At 51.1% G+C, this 13,824-nt stretch overlaps 1 protein-coding gene across 6 annotated transcripts in view; it reads right to left on the bottom strand.

The window, feature by feature from the left end:
- The window catches only part of CRACR2A (calcium release activated channel regulator 2A), a 125,917-nt gene extending 119,781 nt beyond the window's left edge, over positions 1-6,136 (bottom strand). For all 6 annotated transcript variants that reach the window (XM_027591631.2, XM_027591632.2, XM_027591634.2 and 3 more), the window contains exon 1: positions 5,962-6,136. The gene's annotated coding sequence lies outside the window, so the exon portion shown is untranslated. The remainder of the gene's footprint in view (positions 1-5,961) is intronic.
- Between the last annotated feature and the right edge of the window lie 7,688 nt (positions 6,137-13,824).

The following is a 13,824-nucleotide window of genomic DNA, read 5'->3' as shown; positions in this document are numbered from 1 at the left end:
GCTACATCAGGACACCAGGAGGGGCCAGAACAGCACAACCCATCATGATTAAGAATAAGAACTGACAGGGTGACCAAGCCCCTGCCACCAGAGAGGATTCGCTGTCTCTCTGCCTGGGGAGGACCCATGGTCAAAGTTAAACTTGCACTTTACAGTACGTGTGTAATTACTTGAAGAGCTTAATTTAGCAGTTTGGTAAATTCCATTAGCAGTTTATCTATGGTATGTAATTAAGCTATTTTCAAGTAAATCCTTTTTGGCTAAAGGCTCTAGTTAAGAATCCTAATGGAAGATGGTTCATGTAATACATACCCAGATTCTAGAAACCTTCTGGGGTCGACACTAACATGTGAGGCAGGGCTGGCTGTGCTTGATTCTAGACAGTGACAGTCCCACCTAGACGAGGGAGGAAGATCAGAGAGTCCAGAGTCAAACCCTGCCTCTGACATTCCCGTGGCCATGGGATGTTGCATCTCAGATGCAACTTCCTCATCTCAAAGGGGTGCATGCTAATAACTACCATATAGGATCGGCGGGAGAAATACACGAGGTGCTGTCTAAAGTGCTCAGCACAGAACCCAGCCCAAAAAGGACAGTCTCGTGTGGCGGAAGCAGAGAATAAAAACAAAAACAAACACAAAAACCAGAAAGTAACAAGGAAGAGCAGCAGAAAGATTGCCCAAGTGGAGGGGGCATCTGATGCCATCTGATGGCCAGGCCACTGTGGGAAAGGAAGCTGAGACAGGGCAAGATTGTGGACCTCTCAGGGGTCAGGGTTCATACCAAACCCCATCAGTTGGGAGGCTGAAGAAAGCTCTGGTGGTGGTGGTGGTGGTAGCCGCACAACACTGAGTGTTCTTAATGATGCCACTGGACTGCACACTTAAAAATGGTTAAAACTGTCAATTTTATGTCCTGTATATTTTACTCCAATTAAAAAAAAAAGACCAAGTTACCACAAAAAATTCAAAAATAGCAGTGCCTGGGTCGCTCAGTTGGTTAAGCACCCGACTCTTGGATTCCACTCAGGTCATGATCTCAGGGTCATGAGATGGAGCCCTTCGTCGCGCTCCACACCAAGGTTGGAGCCTGCTTAAGATTCTCTCTCCTTATCCCTCTGCCCCTCCCTGCTCACGTGTTCTCTCTTTCTCTCTCTCTAAAAAAAAAATAAAGAAATAAAATAAAGCAGTACCCTAAAAGTCAACTCTCAGCCCACTGAAGACATTAAAACAAGAGTAACATAAAGGAGAGTTAGGGTCAGCTTCTCTCTGGGGGATTCGAAGGAAGGCAATGTCCGTGCACCCAGACGTCAACCTGAAGGCTACCACCTCCATCACGTGGAGCTGATCCTTAACCCAGGACATCTGTTTAATACAAGCTCCTGAAAGACCTGAAAACCCACACCTACCACAGACCATGGCATCAGAGAACGATCTAAGATTCTTATGTGGAACAATTTGTCTTTCCTGACGGTATCTCCCTGATAGTTATTTCTGAGCATAATTCAGAAGAAACAGAAGGAAACTTCCAAGGATCTCCTCTCCTTCCCCTCCAGGTTCTCCGGGGCCAGTGGGGCTGGTGTCTTGTTCAGAGAGAACCCTTGCCTTTGGGAAGAATGCCCCTAACTCTCAGCCCACGCTCAGGTTATAAACAGAGCAGCTTCGACACCCCACCTCCGCCTTCCCCGCAGAAAAACACACCCTGGCTGGAAGTACAAGTAGCCTCTCTGGCCAGTGGCTCTGACCCCTGTGGCCATGACCTCTCTGATGTCCGCAGAAAGGCATGCCAGCCTGGGTGCCGCCATTCCAGAGAGTAAAGGGCCGTCCTGTGCCTCAGAGCAGGGCTGCAGCAAATGTCCTGTGGCCTGCTCCTGGCCACACACCGGAGCCCAACAGCATTTCCCAGCTGTCCTTAAAAGCCCCAGGGGGGGGCGCCTGAGTGGCTCAGTCGTTAAGCGTCTGCCTTCGGCTCAGGTCATGGTCCCAGGGTCCTGGGATCGAGCCCCGCATCGGGCTCCCTGCTCCGCGGGAAGCCTGCTTCTCCCTCTCCCACTCCCCCTGCTTGTGTTCCCTCTCTCGCTGTGTCTCTCTCTGTCAAATAAATAAAATCTTAAAAAAAAAAAAAAAAAAGCCCCAGGGGCAGTGATGAGTGCAGCGTTCTGCTGGAAGCTGGACACAGTCAGTGACATGGCCCCCTGTAGGGCCCTCCTGCCACCCACCCACATGTCTCTGCCCACTGTGCTTTGCGCTCTGTCCCAGGCCCTACCTCCAATGCCTCCATTTTCTCTGTGTCTTTCTGAAGTGGACCCACTCTTCTGGGTCCAGCTCAAATGTGCTTGGCGCCACCCGCTCTGAACTCCAACAGCACTGGCTATCTTTGGAGCCCATCCCTCCGAGAGAACAGGCCCTCTCTTCTTAAACCAGATCCCCTGGGAACCCTTAGGTGGCCCCAAAGGGGCTCTGTAAACACAGATGCTGATTAGGTGAGACAGGCTGTCCCTGCCCTCTGGGGCATTTCAGTCTAAGACTCACACACTGACCAGGACCGATGAGGGGGGAGGAAGCCCCAGACCCTGGAGGTCAACAGCAAATGCTAAATAGGTAAAGCTACCCCAACCAAAGGGACCATGAAAGCCTTCCCCAGGGTGCTCTTTCCTACCCATTAGCTCACCTGAAATGGACTGGCGGGTACTTATTCCCATTTCACTGAAGAGGGAAGAAACTCAGGCTGAGGACACATGGCTGGTTAGGGTCAGAACATGTGTGGTTCTGGTTCTGGGCTCAACAATCACAGGGGCAGCCTGAGGAATGGTTGAGGCCATGGCCCCGGGGCCAGGCTGCAGGGGTTCAAAGCCCAGACTGGCCTCTTATTAGCTGTATGACCTTTGGGCACGTTACTCCACCGGCTTCCTCATCTATAAAAATGGGGAGAATGATAATAATAGTACCTATCTCATGAGGCTGGAATAAGGGTTGAACGAGTTCACTTGTACCCAGCTCTCAGCCACGCCTGGTTCCTCTCTCTGCATCCAGCCTCCAGCTGCAGGGGCAAGAGGGTCCCTGAGTTTCCGTGTTTGCTCAGGGTAGGGCTCCAGCAAGTCGGCCTTCCGCCCCTTCCCTCCCAGTGGGTGCAGGTGTGTGGTTATGTGGGTTCAACGTGGCAAAGCTCCATCCGTGTACCTGGGCCAGCTGCAAATCCTGGATCTCAACACGGAGCAATCTCTAAAATAAATAATGTGAAAATAAACCCATCATGCAGCTAATGGGAGATTTTCTTCTTGTCTGCCCTGGTAATTGAGCCTCTGTCGCCAGCCTCCTCCTTCCCCCGATGCCGGCGCACCCCAGTCTGGTGCTAAGTCCCGCTTTCCCACCTTTAACCCGAGCCCAGTAGGGCCGAGAATTGCAGACCCGGGGAAGTGCCAGGAGCCAGGGCTGGGTGCTGAGCCAAGCCGGGGAGCTCCCTTACAAAAGGAACAGGTCCTTCCCTCCCACAGTTTCTCAGGCCCAGCCACCGAGGCGGAGCAGCTCTGTTTCGTGAACAAAGGGTCTTTGGCCCAAGTTCAGTGGGGCAGAGGTCCTTGGAACCTGAACCACGTGGGCAGCCTAGCTGCTCCTCCCTTCCTGCAGGTCCAACAAGCGCCTGGAGCATCACCCAGGGTCAGGCGCCCTGCCTCCAGCAACACCTCCCTCAGCCAGCCCATCCCGGATGTGTCAACAAGCAGGACGGGGAAGAAAGTGCCTCACTGACATTTTGAGAAAGCCAGGACTGGTCCCAAAACAAACCGACAAAGGGAATACGTCGTCTCCACGAGAATTTGTCACAGAAGAAAATCCTATATTCTTCAGGCGGGGAGAGGCCCCTGGATGTCACTCTGTCCATCAGACGAGGCCCCCTCGGGTCACCCCAGGCAGACAAGGGTGTTGAGGACCCCACTCCCAACACGGGCCTTCGAGAGGATCCTGCTATGTCTAACCCAGTCCATACGGGTCCCATCCTCAGGGACCGGATCTGAAAAGCCAGAGTGGTTACCAGGCAAGAATGAGTCAGAACCTAGAAACTGGGGGCCAAGAGCACCCGAACAAGGTGCAGGGCCTGCAGAGGACCAAGCCCACAGCATGCTTCCTTCCTCACACCCCTAGTCACTTCACCTTCAACCACAGCTGTCCTGTTATCCAGATAAAGTCAGGCTAAGTGGACCACCGAGAGCGGCTGTTAAGGGGAAACAAGGAGCCAAAAGCTCCCATGCTGAGTCCTGGCCGGGGACGCGGGAGTCCCCTCTATCTTAATGCTGGTGGTGAATGGAGGGTTAGGGTCATACGATACTGAAGGTCCAGGCTCTGGAATAGCCACCCTGCCCGGGGTCCAATTCGACCTCTACCACTTCCCGGCTGTGTGACCTTGGGCATGATAGTTTGCCTCTCTGTTCCTCAGTTAATTTTTCTATAAAATGGGAAGGACAGCAGGGCAACTGGGCTGTAGCAAGGTTTAAGCCAGGAAACCCATGTCTGCCCCTGAATGTGTACTGGCTGCCACGAGGCTGACCCGTCTGTCCAGGGTGTCCTGCCAGAGGCAACTAACACTCTTACTTTCACTCTCAAAAGTGAATAGATTGCATGAGAAATTATCAGGCTGACGAGCTCTTGTCTTTTGTTATGTCCATCTGGTGATCTCCCTGCTTTGTGCCGCCTCTCTGCGCACTAGGGAACCCTATTCCTGAAGTGCGGGTCCCCAAAGAGTGGTCCGTGCCATGGGCTCAGAGGCTCCTTCTTCTCTTCACCGTGCCCCCCCCTTCCTCTTCTCCCAGGGCCACCCCCTCCTCTCTGCTTCCTCCCTGTTCACACCTCAGCGGGTGGGACGTCTGAATTGACTGGCAGCTCCCACAGACCCTGCACCCCCCGTGGCTGGGACACTTTTGGGCTCTAAATCAACTGGGCCTCACCAAATTTCTGTTAAAGGAAAGGAAACAATCTGAGATGTCAAAGAAATCACCTGGCCACTGGATGGATATGAGTGGAAATAACGGGCCACTTTGTGTATGTGTGTGTTGTTTAAAGGAAATTAAACAAAAAGAACAATAACGGCTTTAAAAGGGTCCCTTCCATGCCAGAACCTGTCCATGAAAACCTCAGAGTCAAACACGGGGCAGGTCCCCCACCAGTCCACTGTGTGTAAGTGCACAGACATACAACGGGCTTTCCCAAATGCTCCGGGAGACTCACTACGTGGCGGTGCATGCATACACATACGCACACGTGCACACGCACACACACACAGGCACGCAGGCACAGGCACCTGGGCCAGAGTCAGCAGGGCCCGCTGCGTCACGTGCCCAGACCACAGCAGGAACGGCCGGGGAGGAAGTGCAGCCCCAGTAGCAGCCCATTTCCTGACCCACTTCCTCTGCTCTGGGAGGTTCTCTTTCTGTCTCTTGGTCTTCTGATTCTGTCTCTCTCTCTTTCAGTTCTTTTGTTTTACACAAGGCAACAGCCATGCTGCTGTCCTGACCCACATGGCAAGAGCTCCTAGCAGCAATGACCTGCAAGTGGGTTCTCCTTTCTAGACCTGTGACCTTGGGCGAGTCACTTCTCTCTGAGCCTCACTTTCCCCATCTGAATGAAGAGGCTGGGTGTGGCAAAAGGGTCCCTGAGGTCCTTCCTGATCTCAACCCCAGGGCTTCTCTGTCCTCCTCCAGTCACCCTCCATCTGCGCGACCAGGGAGCAAGGGCCAGGTCAGGCCTGGGGGCAGGGGTGGGGGCGCCTCTCTGTTCCCCTGGGGTGGGGCACAAGCCTCCCCTGCCTCCCTTTTACCCGCCTCCCAATTCCATGTGCTGCACACACAGACGCGCACACTTGGCTGCCCCGGGGAACAGGGAGGAAGCGCCGGGTCCCCGGCTGCCCCGGGCAGAGGGGGCAGGAGAAGCGCGCACCCTGCAACCCTCCAACCCTACTCCACCCCTGTACCTTGGGCGTCGCCGCCTTCCCTCCTACCGCCCGCGCCGCGGGTTCGGCTCACAGCTGTCGGGTAACCTCTTGCCAGGCCCGGCTGCTCCACTTTCTCCGCCCCAATCCGCGCCGGCTGGCCCAGCCCCCGGCGCCACAGAAGTGGCAGCGGCGCGCCTGGAGCCCCGGCTGTGGGCGCCGCCGCCCCCTGGGTGCCCTCCGGGATCCGCACGCGCCGCGCGGTGGGGTCTGCGCGGGCGGGAGGCGACCTCAGACTGCCAGGGAGCCTGGGTGCTGAGGGCGGGGCTGCTGCTGACTTAGCCTGCCTGACTGGTCAGACTTCCCGCGCCCCTCTGTTCCCGAGTCCCACTGGGCCCCTTGCCCTGGTTCCAGAATGTTTACAGGCTGCACAGCCCGCAGGAGCCCTGCTTTTCTCTCCCTGTGGGTCTGCACCTGTGAAAAACCCACCACATCCAGGTCCACTCCCGCTGTTACCTGCGTGCATTCTGTCCTTTATGCTTTTCCAGCCTCTTCCATACAGTGAACTGTAGGCACGCATGCCCATGTCATAAATTATCCAATACATATTTATTAATAAAGCATTAAATAAATCTCCAGAGGCCTCCCAAGGTTCAGGCTGAAGGATACCCCTCAGTGTGGTACACAAGGCCCTCCAGGGCAAACTCTCTGGCCACCAGCTAATTTTCCAGCCTCGCCCAGTCTCCCCCAAACACACATACAGGCCCCCCTACTAGGCACACACGCTGTTGCCCAACAGCGGCCGCTGGGAGTTCTTGCGTTGCCTGGAATGCCCTTTCCCTTCCTTGTCTGCCTGTGAAACTCCTACGCATGCATCCAGGCCCCACTGAAATGTCCCCTTCTCCACGAATCTTTCCCCAGCCTCTTCTTGGTGGGCAGACCATTCTGGTGCTGGTGCACATGATAGCACCCCCTTTCTCTCTCCCTTTCTGCTGGTCCTACAACAGGGGTTTTGCTGCATTGTGTTTTCGTTTTTATTTTGAGGGGAGTGCTGGAAGCCTTGGGAGTGGATGGGAAGTGAGGAAATGGAGACGTGAGGAAGGAGGCTGGCAGCGGAGGCTAGAGAAATGCACAGGAGACTCAGAAGTGTTTGTAGATCGTGGTCAAGAATCTGATGAAGAAAGAAAGGATGCTGAGTGCGGAGGGGTCAAAGGTCCTGGTTCCAGAAGAGGCAACGGGACTGGAGGCATAAGAGGGGCTGGGGAAGCCCCTTAATCTCAGAACCAGGGGAGGGAGATAGAGATGTAGAAGGATGAGGAGAGAGGCAGGGGGAGGGAGCTCCTGGGTGACGGCGGTGTTCTCTAAGACACAGGACCATAAGTAATGGCTGAGGGTCTGAGTAAGCCAGTGGGGTGGGGAGCATTTAGACACCTGTGCTGTGAGTTGCTGCCTCCTCTGCTGTGCGGGAGGGGAGCACCCAATACGGGAGAGTAGCAGGTAGGCTTGAAGGGCACAGGGACACTTCCCAGAAGTGCGCTCCCTGAGTCATCTTTAAGCTCCACGGGAGCTTCCCTCCTGGCATCTCTATGTTTTCTTGCTCACATACTGCTCGCAGCTGAAGGCCCTTTGGCTCTCCTGGTCCGGCCCCCCCTCCGCCCTGGGAGAAAACAGTGGAAACGTTCACTGTCCCAGTACAGGAATTCCCCCGCTGTCCCTTCTTCCTTATTATGAGTGGCTATGATTATGGAGTTGCCAACAGGTGGAAGCCAAAAGAACAAACAGACTTTTCAATATTGACTCTTCCAGGTGCCCTGCAGAGCGGCAGTGTCTGCCCCGCCTCCCAGAGCCTCCCCCGCCACCCCGCCACCCCCGCTGAAGTCCCCGTCAGACAGTTGCTGAGCGGCAGGGGGCCAGTGAGCTCCGCCAGGCCAAGTGGACCCCAGGGGAGACTGCCCTATGTCTGCCTCTTCCAACTTTCTCCTCTTGGAAAATGCTGGGCTTGGGGGGAAGGAGGGAGGGAAAAGGAGACATTTTCTATGAGATTGCAGGGGCCAAGTCAGGCTCACAGCTCTTACTGAAACATAAAGCTATGGGGCACCCGGGGGGCTCAGTCGGTTAAGCATCTGCCTCCAGCTCAGGTCATGATCCTGGGGTCCTGGGATTGAGTCCCGCATCGGGCTCCTTGCTCTCGGGGAGCCTGCTTCTCCCTTTCCCCCTCTGCCTGCCGCTCCCCGCTGCCTGTGCTCTATCTCTCTGACAAATAAATAAATATCTTGAAAAAAAAAAGAAAAAAAAGAAACATAAAGCTATGGGACACCTGGGATGTTAGTCAGTTAAGCATCTGCCTTGGGCTCAGGTCATAATCCCGGAGTCCCAGGGTTGAGCCCCCACACTGGGCTCCCTGCTCAGTGGGGAGTCTGCTTCTCCCTCTGCCCCTCACCCCACTCATGCTCTCTCTCCACTCTCGCTAGCTCTCAAATAAATAAAATCTCAAAAAAAATGAAATGTAGAATGTAGGAAAAGTAGGGCCTCCTTGAGGATATTTATGAAAGCCATGAACTGTCCCTGCGGGCTTCGCCAATCTGAAGTCCTTCAGAGGCTGGACAAGTAAGACATGAGCAATGACTTTCTTCCCTCTCTCCCGTAGCAAGAATGGGCTTCATCATTCAGACAGAGTTGTAGTTAGGGAGCTGAAAAAGAACTAAGTCACAGAGCCAATCCCATCTATCCTGCAGTGGGTAACTAGGGTCCAGGGCGACTTGACTAACTTCCGCGGTGACTTGACCTCTCCCGTCAATGAGGGCAGGATTTCATTCCACCCCATTCTCTACAAGGGGCCTCTGATGCGACCTTGGGTGGGATATTGTTCTTCCTATCAGGAATTTCTGAATTTCCCATTTATGGAGCAGGGAAAGAAAAAGTGCCACTTAATCAACGGTGTCCCTTAAAGGACAGTAGATCCATATCATTACGTCTGCTAAAAAAATGTAAAGGCTCTACAATGAGTAATGTATTGCCCCAAAAGTGCAGGGAAATAGAGGTAGAATTAGCTCCTGTGGGAATGATGAAATTAATGTTTTATATCTACTATTTTGGTATTTATAGAATTTTAAAAAAAATTTTATTTATTTATTTGAAAGAGAGAGAGAGAGAGAGAGCATGAGCAGGGGGGAGGGGCAGAAGGAGAAGCAGATTCCCCACTGAGCAGGGAGCCTGATGCAGGGCTCAATCCCAGGACCCCGGGATCATGACCTGAGCTGAAGGCAGACGCTTAACCGACTGAGCCACCCAGGTGCCCTGCTATTTATAGAATGTTTGAGAAAGGAAAGGACAGCTCTTCTGTCCTCACGAGGTTGCTTTCTCACACATGCATACGCATGCACACAAAACCCGACTGCAGTACCCTGGCTACTAATGTAATAAATAAAGCGATCAGAAACAGAGGAAAGTAAAAGGGGGTTCCATAAGCCAAGAAACGTTTTCAAGCCGAGTCTGGTGGATGGAACCCAATTGCTCCTGAGAGCAGTGACAACAAAGGGAAGCTGCCGCCCCTTACATTATGGGATGGCTCCAAATTACCTAGTTCTTCCACCATCAAAAGCTGGTCAGGAACATTGCCATTTGGGGAAGAAGTTTTGTTTTGGTAAAGGAAAAACAAATGGTTTTTCTAAGCTGGTGCTCTCAACCAGTACTAGATTTTAGATATCACAAATTATACGAGCTGACAATTTGGAATTTGAGAAGACAAAACACAAATAGAAAATAGACAAAACTCTATTGAAAAAAATATACAGCCATCTCTTGACCCATTAGAGAACAAAAATAATCAAAACAGCAACTGCTTGACCTGATCTCCAGGACACACAGTCCAGAGGCTCTAAAATAGCTAAATAGAAATAAAATCTCAAGGGTTATCATGGAATTTTGACTTCTATTTTGAAGGTTGAAAGTCTTCTTACGTCCTGCGGAATTTCTTCTGTAATGTCTCTTGCCCCATATCTTGTCTCATTTATCCCCTTAGCTAGGTTTCAGAACCTCTCTCTGGACCATGACCTTGACTGTGTTTTCTCAATCCCTCCTCCATCCAATGCAGCCCACACACAACTGCGGGATGATGCTATTTGTAAGGCACAGCTCCAGACACGTCCCTTCCCTGCACAACAAAACCTTCCAGGAACACCCGTTTTATAAAATTCAAAAATAAAATAAAATAAAAATCGTTGGGTTGGCCTCCAAAGCCCTCAACAACCGCCAGGCTTGCTTGTCGCTACTCACCCATAAAGAAGCCATAAAGAGCCCCACATTGACTTTCGAGCAACCGTGGCTCGCTGACTTGGTTTTCTCTGCCTACCATCTCCATCCAAAGTCAGGGCCAGGCGCAGCTCTTACGCTGCTGGAAGCCATGGCTCATGGCTCTCAGGCAGGAGGGCCTTCTTCTTCCCTCAGCTCCCAGCCACTTCTCTTGGAGACAGAACTGCATAACCGGCCACCTCAGATCCTGTTTACCCGTGCAGCAGTGAGCTGTGGAATGGGAGGGGATTGAGAGGTAGACGCTAACTATTCAGCTTTGAGCCAGCTAGGGACTTTTTCTGATCTTCAGTTGTCTGATCTGTAAAAGGTAGTAATGAACAGGACCCACCTACAAAGGTTGTTGTGAAAAGTAAGTGAGATAATTTGTGTAAGAAGTGCTTCGTATAATGCCTGATAGGACATCCGAGCTCACCATGTCAGGATGGAAGAGTATATGAGGGGCAAGAGAGAGGGAGGGAGGGACGGAGAAAGAAGACAAGGGAAGGGGCGCCTAGGTGGCTCAGTCGGTTAAGTGTCTGCCTTCAGCTCAGGTCATGATCCCAGGGTCCTGGGATCCAGCCCCGAATCAGGCTCCCTGCTCAGTGGGGAACCTGCTTCTCCCTCTGCCCCTCCCCTGCTTGTGTTCTCTCTCTTGCTCACTGCCTCTCGAATAAATAAATAAAATCTTTAAAAAAAAAAAAAAGACAAGAGAAGGAAAAGAAGGAAAGAGAGAAAAAAAATCAATAGCCTTTCCTTTCTACTGGAGTCAAAGGACCATTACCTCTTCTTAGAAGGAGCACACACTTAAAAATTTCCTTAGAGAGAAAATTTTGGATAAAAATGACATCGGGTTGGGGTGCCTGGGTGGCTCAGTCGGTTAAGTGTCCTGATTCTTGGTTTTGGCTCCGGTCTTGATCTCAGGGTCTTGTGATCAAACCCCGCATCCGACTCTGCACTGATCGGGGAGTCTGCTTGAGATTCTCTCTCCCCCTCTCCCTCTGCCCCTCCACTCACTCGTGTGTACGTGCTCCCCATCTCTCTCTCTCTCTCAAATAAATAAGATCTTTTTTTTAAAAAATGACATCAGGATTATAGAAAGGATGAAATCAGTTAATCTTTTTAGGTCCACTGTGTAAATTTACTAGGGAAATTCTATTAGAAATTTAACATTTTCAGAATGGAAGGAGCTGTGGAAACCACCCTGTCTGACCCCCATTGCTTTTCTAGTAGGAAAACTGCAGAGGACAAGAGCTAGTAAGTGGCAGAGTCCAGACTGGAAAGCTGTCAGCCCAGAGCTCTTACCTTTCTTGCACATCACATCCCCAGGCTTGGGAAAGACACTATAAAAACATCCTGCTCAGAGAGAAACTTCTAGCATGAGACTGTGAAGAGCTTGACAAACCATGTCTCCAAAAAGCAATTATAATGCTTGGTCAGAACTGTCAAAGACAACCATTTCAGCACCCTGGAAATTGACTGGTGATACCCAACAAACTGAGAAGTGGCTGTTTATGAAAATTACTGAATTTTGAGTAAGGTCAGCAAGACTCTATAATGTTCTTGCCTGGAGCTGTTCCGATCCCCGCAGTTCTGTTGTTTCAGAGTTCAGTCAGGAGAGCTTGTAAAAACCAGCAGATTTTTGCCACGACCAGAGTGGTCTCACTTAATTAGGAGCAGTATCAGTTTAAATGGTGATCTCAAAAGCCAGTACGCTGAGAGGGCCAGCAGCTCTGCTAGCCTGAAATAGCAAACAGTGGACTGGTGTCTACATAGGAATCGAACAGGATGGGATGCCTGGGTGGCTTAGTTGTTAAGCGTCTGCCTTCGGCTCAGGTCATGATCCCAGGGTCCTGGGATCGAGCCCCGCATTGGGCTCCCTGCTCAGCGGGGAGCCTGCTTCTCTTTCCCTCTGCCCCCCCCCCCCGCTTGTGCTCTCTCTCTCTCTCAAATAAATAAATAAAATCTAAAAAAAAAAAAAGGAATCTAACAGGACATTTAGGGAGAAGAAGCAGTCATGGGGAGACTGAGGGTAGATGCCCCGCATATCATGGGTTGACCAAGGCTGTATGTGTACGTCACGGGGACAGGAGAAGTCCAAGCCACTCACACATCCCTGGCCCACAGAGCCTGCCAGGTGTACAGGGGAGACACCAGGGCTCGATGGAAAATAGAAGCCTGAGCAGACCTGGGGGAATCAAACCTTGACCTTTGAATGTGCTCCCCAGCTTATTCATAGATCTGTCAGTGGAGAGTGGAGGCCTTCCTGGCTTAGGGTCTTTGAGTACAACCTCTGGGCAATATTTGGCTGAACACTAATCTAGGCAGACACGGGGGTGACTATAGGAAACTAGGTTACAGAATAAAAAGCAAGAAAAACAAAACAACAGAGACATTTGTGGATGCACATTGCAGGGCAGGCAGACTTCACGGATTTAGTCCAGGCAAGTTATTAAACACACAAACAACACTCAGCAGGGAAACTACAAGACATAGTTGCTAAAAGAGAGTGTAGTGGGGGCGTGGGGGTGCAAGAGCACCCGGCTCCCTCGGGGGGTTCCAAACAGACCAGGTTCCACCACTTGCCACTGACAAATTCCAAGGCAGAGAGACGAGTAGTGGGGAAAGAAGGAATTTATTTCAATGAGACCCACATGGAGAGACAGCAGACTAGTGTCTCAAAGACTGTCTCCAAAGTGCCAAAGACACGTCTGGGTTTTATGAAGAAAATGTCGGGGAGTGCCTGAGTGGTTCAGTCAGTTAAGCGTCTGCCTTCTGCTCAGGTCATGATCTCCAGGTCCTGCGATCAAGCCCCACATCAGGCTCTCGGCTCAGCAGGGAGTCTGCTTCTCTCTCTCTCGTTCTCTCTCTCTCTCTCTCAAATAAATAAATAAATAATCTTAAAAAAAAAGAAAATGTGGGACACTGGTGGGTGGGTAGGTGCAAGTGGGCAGTGAAGTTCAGGTGGGTCTGGCGTGCAGGGTCTCGCTGTCTCAGACCAGTCCTTCTGGCTTGAGCGTAGTCTCCATTCCCACCAGGGGCTCTTGCATGAGTGCAGAGATGGAGCTGGAAAGAAGAACTTAATCAGTTAGACAGAGGTCAAAATGGAAATGGCTGAAGTCCTTTTTCAATACTGCATAAAATATCCAGTTTTCAACAAAGAAATTGTAACACGGGCAAAGCAACAAGAAAAGTGTGACCACATTCAGGGGAAAAAAATTCAGTAGAAATGGTCTCTGTGTTTGTGTGTCCCCAAGATGTGAGGTTTATCAGGCTAAAATTTAAAGCAGCTACTATAAACCTGTTTAAGGAACTAAAAAAAAAAAATTCAAAAATTTAAGGGAAGTGTGAAAACAATAATTCAACCAGTGAAAACGATCTTAATAAAAAGATAGAAATTACACAAATGAATCAATCCTGAAGCAACGGACACCACAAAGCAGTGGAATGACATATTCCAAAGTGCTGGAAAATTCTGTCAACCAAAAATTCTATATCCAGCAAAACCACCCTTCATAAATGAAGGTGAAATAAAGACAGTCCCAGATAACGAAAGATTGAGAAGGTGCTTTGCTAGCAGACACATCTTGTAAGAAATGCTAAAGGAAATCCTTTAGT

The sequence above is a fragment of the Zalophus californianus genome, chromosome 9 (genome assembly GCF_009762305.2).
Source record: "Zalophus californianus isolate mZalCal1 chromosome 9, mZalCal1.pri.v2, whole genome shotgun sequence".
NCBI classification, from domain to species: Eukaryota; Metazoa; Chordata; class Mammalia; order Carnivora; family Otariidae; genus Zalophus; species Zalophus californianus.
This window is presented reverse-complemented; position numbering and strand designations above follow the sequence as displayed.